Here is a 12,011-nt window from a genome sequence, read left to right on the forward strand (position 1 = left end):
GGGACCTTATTCCTCAGCATCGCTTTTTAGCAGTGCTGAGAAATAAAGGTATAGTGCTCCCCAGCGTCATCAAAAACAGCCAAAATCATGTTCTCCGGGGTCTCAGCTAAAGTTGGTAACCGAGACCCCGGAGAACATGATTCTGGTAGTTTTTACCGTCCCCAGACTCATGATTGTCGATATTCCCCGAATAACAGTGATTGCAAAAGAAAGGTCAGATTTTCAATTAATTTCTTTTTTTCTAATATGATCTAGCATACCAAAGGAGAGAGAAATGGGGTCCCCTGAGCCCTCTGGTACCTCTGCCATTCCTGGACCCTCCTGCTCTGCTCCCCGGCCCTCCGCATCTTCTTTCTGGAAGAAAATAGTGGGCACTTGCGTAATGCACCACCGAGATCTGCCGGCCGGTGCCAGGCAGAAATAGGAGATCTTTTCCTATTGGTTCATTTTGGTCACTGTGATAGACCCTATCACAGTGATCAAAATTAAAAAATAGTAAATCAAACCCCTTTTGTCACTCCCTTAGTTAGGTAAATATAATAAAATAAAAAAAAGTATTTTTTTCATTCTTTACAGTTAGGATTAGGGTTGTGGTTAGAGCTAGGGTTAGGGTTGGAGCTAGTGTTAGGGTTGGAGTTAGAGCTAGGGTTAGAGTTGGGGCTAGGGTTAGGTTTGTGTTGGGATTAGGGTTGTGTTGGTTAGGGTTGGGGTTATGGTTGTGGTTAGGGTTAGGGTTGGGATTAGGGTTAGGATTGTGTTGGGGTTAGGGCTACGTTATGGTTAGTGTTAGAATTGGGGCTTTTCCACTGTTTAGGTACATCAGGGGTCTCCAAAAGCAACATGGCACCTGTCAAAAAGTCAAACAGTGCTCCCTCCATTCTGAGCTCTGCCATGTGCCCAAATAGTGGCTTTTCCCCACATACAGGGTATTGGCGTACTCAGGAGAAATTGCACAACAAATTTTATGGTCCATTTTCTCCTGATACCCTTGTGAAAATAAAAAAGTTTGAGTCTAAATTAAATTTTTGAGACTAAAGTAAAATGTTCATTTTTCCTTCCACATTGCTTCTTGTGAAGCATTTGAAGGGTTACTAAACTCCTTGAATGTGGTTTTGAGTACCTTGAGGGGTGCAGTTTTTAGAATGGTGTCACTTTTGGGTATTTTCTGTCATATTGACCCCCAAAGTCACTTGAAATGTGAGGTGGTCCCTAAAAAAAATGGTTTAGTAAATTTTGTTGGAAAAATGAGAAATCGCTGGTCAAGTTTTAACCCTTATAACGTCCTAACAAAAAAAAATTATGTTTCCAAAATTGTGCTGATGTAAAGTAAACATGTGGAAAATGTTATTTATTAACTATATTGTGTGACACCACTCTCTGATTTAAGGGCACAAAAATTGAAAGTTTGAAAAATTTTCAAAATGTTTGCCAAATTTCCATTTTTTTCATAAATAAACGCAAGCCATATCAAAGAAATTTTACCAATGACATGAAGTACAATATGTCACGAAAAAAAATTCTTCGAATCAGTGAAATCCGTTTGAAGCATTCCAGAGTTATTTACCTCATAAAATGACAGTTATCAGAATTGTAAAAATTGGTTTTGTCATTAAGGTCAAAATTGGTTCGGTCACTAAGGGGCTAAAACATGACACACCAAAAAGAGACAAAAAAATGCAACATCAAAAATCAGATAAAAATGCATGTCAGAAAAGCAATGAAAAATCACAAGTAGCCTTAATAGGTGCAGAAAATCTGCAGCATCAAAGCCTCACCAAAAGCTCATCATGAGAACCTAGCCTAAATGTTGGAATTTATTAATCTGGCTTACACCGACTCGCTTGTCTAACTTTGCTTACTTTCCTAACCAATGGCAATGTCAAAATCATAAAAAATTCCAATTTATTCCACAAATATATAAATTCTTTTTTTATATTTTTCAATTTGAAGAACATTGTAACTGATTATTATCCCAGCACAATCTTGTGCAAAATAGTGTTGTAATTGAAACAAGCGTCGGATCAAACTTTCTGCAATATCATGTATCTGGATTACAGGAAGTTAGGAATTTCTCTGTATAACTTTTTTTGAGTGTAGAAGAGCTTTTTGTAGCACTATTGTCATGCAGTATTAGGGTTGTGAAGTCTAATATGACCAGGTGCAGATATATCTGAATAGCGCTTGTATGTTCTCATTGTAATTGTGTGAGATTTTTTCAGGTATTCTGGCTTCCTACCAGAACGTAATGATAATGCAGTAGATAATTAACTTCTTGGCTCTAGTGTGTGCTTGAAAATTACAGTAGGAGCCTCATCAGAGACAGGAGCAAAATGATTACAATCAATGTAACAGAACCTCGGAATAAGTTGGCATTCTATAAATAAGGAGAAATTGGAAAGAGATGATTGTCACTGTTTAAAGGGATCCTGTCACCTTTTCTGAAATGTCTGTTATTTCAAAAACTGATATATCCTTACAGTAATAATTCTGTGGCATCATTTCTTACAGCTCTGCATTGCGAGGCTTCTCTGTTAGGCCAGGGGTCACTCTGCGTTTTAGGCAGTCCGCTGACGGACTGCGTTACACCGTGGTATAACGCGGTGTAACGCATTCCGTTAACGCCGCCATTGAGCCCCATTGTCGATGGCATCGCGACGCATGCCATAAAGCGGCACTCATTCGCGATGTGCTGTCATTCGCTGACGGAGCCTCAGACGCGACCAGCAGCGTCTGAGGCTCCATCACCGCTAGCACAGATGATTCATCTGCGCTAGCGGGTATAGCATAACGCGATCTCTATGCATTGAACAGGCTGCTAAAACGTTATGTGAACCTAGCCTTATTACTTTTGGATAGTGATTAGTGATGAGCGAATAGCATTGTTGCTCTGGTTTTCGCGAGCATACTCCGTTGTCCTCCAAATATTTTGGCGTGCTCGGAGATTTAGTTTTCAACGTCTCAGCTACATGATTTGCGACTGCTATGCAGGCTGATTACATGTGTGGAATGTCTGTTTGTTAGGCAATTCCCACATGTATTTAGACTGTCCAGGAGCCTTAAATCATGTAGCTGAGACGATAAAAATGAAATCTCCGAGCACGCCAAAATACTTGGAGATCACCTGAGCATGCTTGGGGAAACCCGAGCAACGAGTATACTCGCTCATCACTAATAGTGATAAATAAATTGACAATTGGGTCTTACCATTCACCTCGTTACAGTCAACAGTGTAAGCACTGACTGGACATTATGAGAGTGTGAGGGACAAACACCCCATTGGTAACACACAGTTATCAATTTATTCTTACATTTTCAAAAGTAGCAGGTGTAGCCTCTGGGAAGGAATTTTTTCAAGGCCGGTCTTTTACTCGTCAGTCATAGACCTACAGTCTGTTGAATTAAAAATTTAGGAAAAAATTCAGGAAGAGTACATCAGGGGAAGAGTCTTGAGGAGATCATTTGCATATTCCCAGTGCCTTCTGGGATAAGTGAAGAGTCTCCGCGAGCTCAACGATCACTGGGTTTTGGCCGTTGCAGCTGAAAAGAGGAAATCGGAAAACCAGGGGAAGAGTCTTGAGGAGATCATTTGCATATTCCCAGTGCCTTCTGGGATAAGTGAAGAGTCTCCGCGAGCTCAATGATCACTGGGTTTTGGCCGTTGCAGCTGAAAAGAGGAAATCGGAAAACCAGGGGAAGAGTCTTGAGGAGATCATTTGCATATTCCCAGTGCCTTCTGGGATAAGTGAAGAGTCTCTGCGAGCTCAACGATCACTGGGTTTTGGCCGTTGCAGCTGAAAAGAGGAAATCGGAAAAACCGATTTGGGCTCATCTTTCATCGTTTTTAAGAAATCTCAAGATGGAAGAGGCCAGGAGCCATTTGGTGAGCTGCATTTCTTGCTACATGTTCACAGACTTACCAGTGGAAAAGCCAAACTTCACATGCCACAAATGCAAGCTTGTGTCCCTGTTGGAGGAAAAGTTGCAAAATCTCGAAGAGAGGTTAGCTACGTTGAAGATCATTAAGGAAGGTGAAGAGTTCTTGGACAGAGCAGAATTATCTCTTCATGTTACAGAAAAAGAAGAAATTCAAAGTGCACCTGAAGAAACAGAGGAATGGAGACATGTGACCCAGAGAAGCAGGAGGATCAGAAGGCAGTCAGCACCCATACTGCTCAGAAACCAGTACCAGGCTCTCACGCAGGAAAACAATGAAGAAATACATCAGGATAAGACTTTGCCAACAAGCAGCAACCTTGTACGCCTTCAGAGTCCTCCTGGATGGAGAAAGAAAAATGTTGTGAAGAAGAAACGGAGAGTGGTGGTCATGGGGGATTCCCTGTTGAGAGGAACTGAGGCCGCTATCTGCAGACCGGATATAACTTCAAGAGAAATGTGTTGTCTTCCAGGTGCAAAAATTAAAGATGTGTCTGACAGGATATCAGGACTCTTCAGACCTACAGATGACTACCCATTCCTGCTACTACATGTGGGGACAAATGACACTGCAAGAAACGACCTGGAAACCATCTGCAGAGACTTTGAAGACTTAGGCAAGAAAGTGAAAGAACTGGGAGCGCAGGTGGTCTTCTCTTCCATCCTCCCAGTGGATGGCCATGGAACAAGGAGGTGGAATAAGATTCTGCAGGTGAACAACTGGCTACGTCGATGGTGCCGTCAGCAACGATTTGGATTTCTAGATCACGGAGTGAACTACTTATACGATGGACTACTTGCTAGAGATGGGGTGCACCTTACGAAGACTGGTAAGCATGTATTTGGAAGTCGCCTTGCTACACTTGTAAGGAGAGCTTTAAACTAGAACAACATGGGAAGGGAAGCAAAAGACCAGAAAAAGCCATACACCTGACAAATGCTATTGAGAACTCTGCTATTAGAAGTGGAAAGGAAGAACAAAGACGAAAGAATCTAATTAATAAAAATATTGGAGAAAGAGAAACCAATCACAAACTAAAATGTTTCTATACTAATGCACAAAGCATGGGCAACAAACAAGGAGAATTGGAACTACTAACACAGGAAAAGAAATATGATGTCATTGGAATCACTGAAACTTGGTGGGACAATACACATGATTGGAATACAAGACTAGAAGGATACAACTTATTTGCAAGAAACAGACTTGATAAACGAGGAGGGGGTGTCGCATTGTATGTTAGAAACGCGTATATCTGCACAGAGATTGAAGCTTCAGAGACTGGGAGTTCTGTGGAAACTGTTTGGGTAAGAATACAAGGACAGAACAATGGAAAGGACACCATTGTAGGCATTTACTACAGGCCGCCTGTGCAAGCTGAAGCTATGGATGAACTCTTTATGCATCAAATGGCCAAGTTCTCCAAAAAATATGACATAGTTGTCATGGGAGATTTCAACTATCCAGACATTTGTTGGGAATCTCTCTCAGGCAAAACTAACAGGTCAAGGAAATTCTTATCCTCTCTTGCTGACAACTTTATCTTCCAAAAGGTAAGGGAGAAAACAAGGGGAACTGCTACCTTGGATCTAATCCTTATAAACAGGGAGGAAATGGTTGAGGAGGTAAAAGTGGCTGGGACCCTAGGAGGTAGCGACCATGCTATTTTAGAATTTTGGATAACTAGAGGCGGAAGACCTGTGAAGACTCAGACGTCAAGGTTAGATTTCAGAAAGGCAGATTTTAAGGGATTCAGAAAGAGAATTGGAGGGATCCAATGGCTGGATATCCTTAAAGACAAAAATGTCCAGGAAGGATGGGAAATCTTGAAAAATGAAATTCTCAAAGCACAGTTGTTAACAATTCCGAAAAGAGGGAAGAATAGGAAGCAGTTAAGGAAACCAGGATGGATGAACACAGAACTTAAGCACATGCTAAAAAGGAAGAAAAAAATGTTTATAAAATGGAAAGAGGGAGGCATATCTAAAGAAGAATATAATGCTGTCTGCAGAACCTGCAGGGCACAAATCAGATTAGCTAAAGCTGAAAATGAATTGAGGCTTGCAAGAGATGTCAAAAGCAATAATAAAGGATTTTGGGGATATGTCAAAAGTAAAAGAAAAGTCAAAGATGCTATAGGATTTTTACAGGATGAAAATGATGAATTGGTAAGACAGGATGTTGAGAAGGCTGAACTTTTAAATTCCTATTTTGCATCTGTTTTCTCTCAGAAAGGAAATGTAACATCAACTGTTATTCACTGTCCTATTAAGGGAATAGAAGAATCCAGGATATCTATAAACAGAAAGATAGTGAGGAAACACTTAGCTAGCCTAAATGAATTCAAGTCTCCAGGTCCAGATGAATTACACCCCAGAGTACTGAAGGAGATAGCAGAAGAAATTTTTGAACCCCTCTCTATAATCTTTGAAAATTCTTGGAGAACAGGAGAAGTGCCAGAAGACTGGAGAAGAGCAAATGTTGTTCCTATCTTCAAAAAGGGGAAGAAGGTGGACCCAGGTAACTATAGGCCGGTGAGTCTGACTTCTATACCAGGAAAGATCTTTGAACAAATTATTAAACAACATGTATGTCAATACCTGGATAAGAATGAAGTGATTAAACAGAGTCAGCATGGGTTTGTAACTAATAAGTCATGTCAGACTAACTTAATTTCCTTCTATGACGGTATCACTGATTGGGTGGATCAAGGAAATGCTGTAGATATAGTATATCTTGACTTCAGCAAAGCATTTGACAAAGTCTCTCATACAATCCTTATTGAAAAAATGATTAAGTATGGAATGGACAAGGCAACTGTTAGGTGGATTCATAACTGGCTTAGTGATCGGACCCAAAGAGTGGTCGTAAATGGCTGCACATCCAGTTGGAAGAATGTCTCAAGTGGGGTACCACAGGGCTCTGTCCTGGGCCCTGTATTGTTCAACATCTTTATCAACGATTTAGATGAAGGAATTGAGGGTAAACTGATTAAATTTGCTGATGATACAAAGCTAGGAGGGATAGCTAATACTAGAGAAGAGAGAGAGAGGATTCAAAAAGATTTAAATAAACTGGAGAAGTGGGCAACAACTAACAGAATGGTTTTTAACAGGGAGAAATGCAATGTACTACATCTGGGAAATAAAAATGGAAAAAGCATATATAGAATGGGAGGAATAGGGCTAAGTGACAGCACATGTGAAAAAGACTTGGGTATACTAATAGATCACAGACTGAATATGAGTCAACAGTGTGATGCAGCAGCAAAAAAGGCAAATGCAATTCTAGTATGTACTAACAGAAGCATACAGTCTAGATCACGTGAAGTCATTATTTCCCTCTACTCCTCTTTGGTCAGACCTCATCTGGAATATTGTGTCCAGTTTTGGGCACCACATTTTAAAAAAGACATCAACAAACTGGAGCAAGTTCAGAAAAGAGCGACCAGAATGGTGACCGGTCTGCAAACCCTGTCTTATGAGGAAAGGTTGCAGGATTTGGGAATGTTTAGTTTGCAAAAGAGAAGACTGAGAGGAGACTTAATAGCTGTCTACAAATATCTAAAGGGCTGTCACATTGTAGAAGGATCAACTTTATTCTCATTTGCACAAGGAAAGACTAGAAGCAATGGGATGAAACTGAATGGGAGGAGACACAGATTAGATATTAGAAAAAACTTTTTGACAGTTAGAGTGATCAATGAGTGGAACAGGCTGCCACGAGAAGTGGTGAGTTCTCCTTCAATGGAAGTCTTCAAACAGAGGCTGGACAGACATCTGACTGGGATGATTTAGCGAATCCTGCTTTGAGCAGGGGGTTGGACCAGATGGCCCAGGAGGTCCCTTCCAACTCTACGATTCTATGATTCTATGATTCTATCTCTTTTTAAATTTGTCACATATTTTTGGTTGTCCATGAACCACGGGCATAAAAGGGATGATAAATTCACCCTATGGATGTGTTCTATCTAAAAAATATTGAAAGTACCTGTTTTATGAAGAATAATGGGACTTGTGTTGCTGTGAAAGATCAGGGGACTTGGCCACCACTATGCAACATATCTGATTAAAAAAATAAACAACCATCTAGTTTCCAAGAGGGCATCGCTTTAAATTATAGTGATCCCACGTAATCACCATAGTTTATTAGGTGTGGTAAAGAGATGTCATGCTGCAATATTTGCCACACTGCATGGAGAGACAAATAATTGAATCTTGAATTACTACAGTGTCTTTGCTCCAGCAAACCTATATGATAAATAGCCAATTCATCACTTTTATCATTAGAGTAAAGACGTCCTTACTAATGCTTGTTTTTAATCAATTTTCCATTTAGGTCCTTTATCTCGGCATCTCTAGTGAACAAACCACTACAATAGCCGCTATTAGACCCCATATATTGTTTGTGATTTTATCTCTCTTCTTCATCATTTTTACTACTAGCTTGTATCCTTCGGAAGTCATTTCCACTTATTAGGTTGTACTTACGTTTTTTGCTTTTATTTGATGTAATCTCTATGTGGATAATAATCCGAATAATGGAGATGGCTAGAAAAATATATCATTGAATTGAAGATGTCTAAATTTTATATAGTCATTTGAGAAGTATGATGGAACCAGTAATAACACTATGTGGCAAAAAAAAAAATTCTCCTAGTTTAAAAGTGTTATTTTCTGTTTAATTGTGGATTACTTATTTTGAAAAACGTTGATGTACCCTACAAACTTCACTTTTGTGGCTGTCACAATGAAATTATGATACTTACATAGTCCAATAGTAAACCCATGATATTTAAGTTTCACTAGTAATGTGAACTACACATTACTGTCTGATTAGTCTAGTAAGATTTGTTTTCTCTTTTTTTCATAATAACCAAAGTGTGCAAGGTGTTCAGTACTTCAGGATTCCGAACTTTCCATCACTCAAAGCTATAAAAGCACATAAGTTCATTATCGCTCAGTTTAGTTTTCCCACCATCATCTGTCAACGACTCAGCTCTCAGGTGATTCAGAACCAGAGGCTCCTTCACTGTCCCTACCACTAGGGGCACCCTAGCTCGCCCTATTCCCTGGGATACTTCTAAAGGTGAAGATGCTGGGGCCGCTACCCTTGCGAGTCCTCTGTCTGTTCTCTTCCCCTACCCAGGCAAGAGCGGTGCTACAGTGCACCGCAGTACACCAACACAACATACAAGGCTACACAAGCAAGGGGGTAACTGAAAATACCGGGCATACAAATATTCACTCACATATAACAGAGGAATGCACTGGTGATAGAAGGATGGGAGAAAAACCAAAGTAAGAGGAGGGAAGGGAATTACCACACTTACAAACCACGCAACAGTCATAGATAACGCCTCCCAAACTCCTCATATAAACACGTCTCCTCCTAAGCCATGCAGCAAAAGCTAGCTCTGATGTGGGTTTAAATCAGTGGCTAACTGAGCTCAGTTGAGAGCTCAGAGATTCCAACATGGCCGATTTACCCCTGTTCTGCCAAAAGAAATAACCATCATTAAAAAGAAGGTGAAGTGCTTCTTCTCAGCGCAGGAGTATGAGCAATCAGAAGCTGCAGTCTTCTGGCTCCTCTCTGTTACGGTAACCCCGTGACACTGTCTCACTGTTGATTCAACTCAAATATGGCTTCAAGAAGTGTTCAGCACCCAGCAGTTGCATTTTGTTATATCTGTGGTGGATTTATAAAAACAAGAGGAAAAAAGTTCTCCATTTCATCATCAGTTAAGATGTGTTAAGCGCACAAAGCATACTTTGTGATGCCTCTTGGAGACCAGGCCAAATCCTCAGCTCCACATTTCACTTGTGAAATGTGAAAGAAAACTCTGGAAGGATGGTACAGAAAGAGATAGAGGGCTATCAAGTTTGGTGTTCCAAAAATATGGCAAGAACCTACTGATCATTCCATGAACTGTTACTGGATCCTTCTAAACAGCGTGCTGGCAAGAATGTGACTGCAGTCATTTATGTAAACATGCCATCATCCATTGTTCCGGTGCCTCATGGCCCTGAACTTCATGTTCCTACTCCTCCACAGAGACATGAACCTAGTGATGAAAGTAGTAGCTCATAGATGTGGCAGATATTGAAGATCAGAATTACAGTGATACAGATGAAACCAATGTAAGAATACATCCCAACCAAAATTGCCTTAATAATTTGATCAGGGACCTTTTCCCACAAAGTCTAATGCTGAGCTCTTAACATCCACACTCAAGCAATGGAACTTTTTAGATGAAACTGCAAGTGTCGGAACGGAGGAAGCAACATCACACTTTTTCCTGCTTTTTTCTCAGTGACGATAAACTCTGCCATTGCTATATCTGGTCTGTTTCAGAATATTGGAATTCCTTTTGAACTTAGTGAGTTGTGCCTCTTCATTGACAGTTCATCAAAGAATCTAAAAGCAGTATTACTTGATAGTGATAAATGATTATCCTTCTCTAACCCCTGCCCATTCAGCAAAGCTTAAGGAAGACTATGAAAATGTGAATAGATTGCTAAATGCATTGAAATATGAGGAATATGGTTGAGAAGTAATTGGAGATTTCAAAATGTTTGCATTCTTGTTGGGTCTTCAAGGAGGGTATACTAAGTTTCCTGCTTTGTTTGTCGTTGGGATAACAGGACCACTAAAGCACACTACCATAGACAATAATGACCTGAACCTACTGAGTTTTCTGTGGGGAATAACAACATTAATTGGGAGCCATTTGTAGACCCTCTAAATATACTAATGCCACCTTTGCACATAAAACAAGTCCTCATGAAACAATTTGTCACACCTTTGGCCAAGGAATCAGTGACATTCTAATATCTACAAGATTTCTTCTCAATGTCTTCAGAAGCAAAAGTTAAAGCTGGCGTTTTCGTTAGCACTCAAATCAAGAAAATTATAAATGTCTCTAAAAGTACATGTCCTTGATGCCCATCTTGATAGATTCAAACAAATTGGGTGCCTATTAAGAGTAGCAAGGAGAGCGCTTTCATCAAGATATCCAGGTACGGACTGGGGCTGAAATTCAGCCCTGGCACTTGAAATCAGATAGGCCCATGCAATCCCCGTCCCCGTGCACCAGATGGGATATATTACCCTGGATGGAGGAAAGGAAGATTTACTACCAGACCAGTATTTCTTTTTCAAATATATTTATTGAAATTTTTATAAATTATAGGAAAGACAGAGGTAACAGACAGTATTTCTAATGATACCCATGGCCTGCTGGGGTAAGTGATGGAGTCAGCGACTTTGTGCTCCATCACAGCACTTAAAGGGAATCTCCCGATGCCTGCGCACTGCAGGACCCTGCTCTGCCCTCAACAGGGCAGAGCAGTGCGCCGGAGCCATTACAGGACGGGAGAAGAGGACGTCATCGCATGAAGAAGGGAGGCGCCAGACCGCGACACCCTCCGGACCAAGACCGAACCGCCCCTGGGTGAATATAATATAACTTGTTTTTCTTCTCTTTCAGGTTACATCAGAGGCTTATCTACAGCATTACAGAATGCTGTAGATAAGCCCCCGATGTCTATGCCGGCAGCTGAAAGGCCAAAAAAAGGTGACAGATTCCCTTTAACAGTATGGTTGTCTTGAGAACACATATTCTGTTAACTACATAGCAGAAAAGGCGGCCCACGGCCAGACAGGCCCCTCTGGCATTTGCCAGAATTGCCAGATGGCCAGTCCGGCCCTGAAGATATCCTACATTTTGAACGTCACCACCAGGGAAACTGCAATGAAAACATGATGGGGGACTACATTTGGGAATTAATGTCTATGCCGGTAGCTGAAAGGCCAAAAAAAAGGGTGACAGATTCCCTTTAACAGTATGGGTGTTTTGAGAACACATATTCTGTAATGCTGTAGATAAGCCCCCGATATAACCTGAAAGATAAGAAAAAAGAGTTATATTATACTTACCGAGGTGGGTGGTCCGGTGGATGTTGCAGTCCGGTCTGACGCCTCCCTTCTTCATGCGCTGACATCCTCTTCTCCCGTCCTGAAATGACTCCGGCGCAGGCGCATTGCTCTGCCCTGTTGAGGGCAGAGCAGAATTCTG

At 40.9% G+C, this 12,011-nt stretch overlaps 1 protein-coding gene across 1 annotated transcript in view; it reads right to left on the bottom strand.

The window, feature by feature from the left end:
• Positions 1-12,011, bottom strand: part of LOC141057921 (follicle-stimulating hormone receptor-like) — a 266,317-nt gene that overhangs the window by 183,777 nt on the left and 70,529 nt on the right. The window lies entirely within an intron of this gene.

The sequence above is a fragment of the Dendrobates tinctorius genome, unplaced genomic scaffold (assembly GCF_039654945.1).
Source record: "Dendrobates tinctorius isolate UK_male_01 unplaced genomic scaffold, ASM3965494v1 ptg000205l, whole genome shotgun sequence".
In the NCBI taxonomy this organism is placed as follows: Eukaryota; Metazoa; Chordata; class Amphibia; order Anura; family Dendrobatidae; genus Dendrobates; species Dendrobates tinctorius.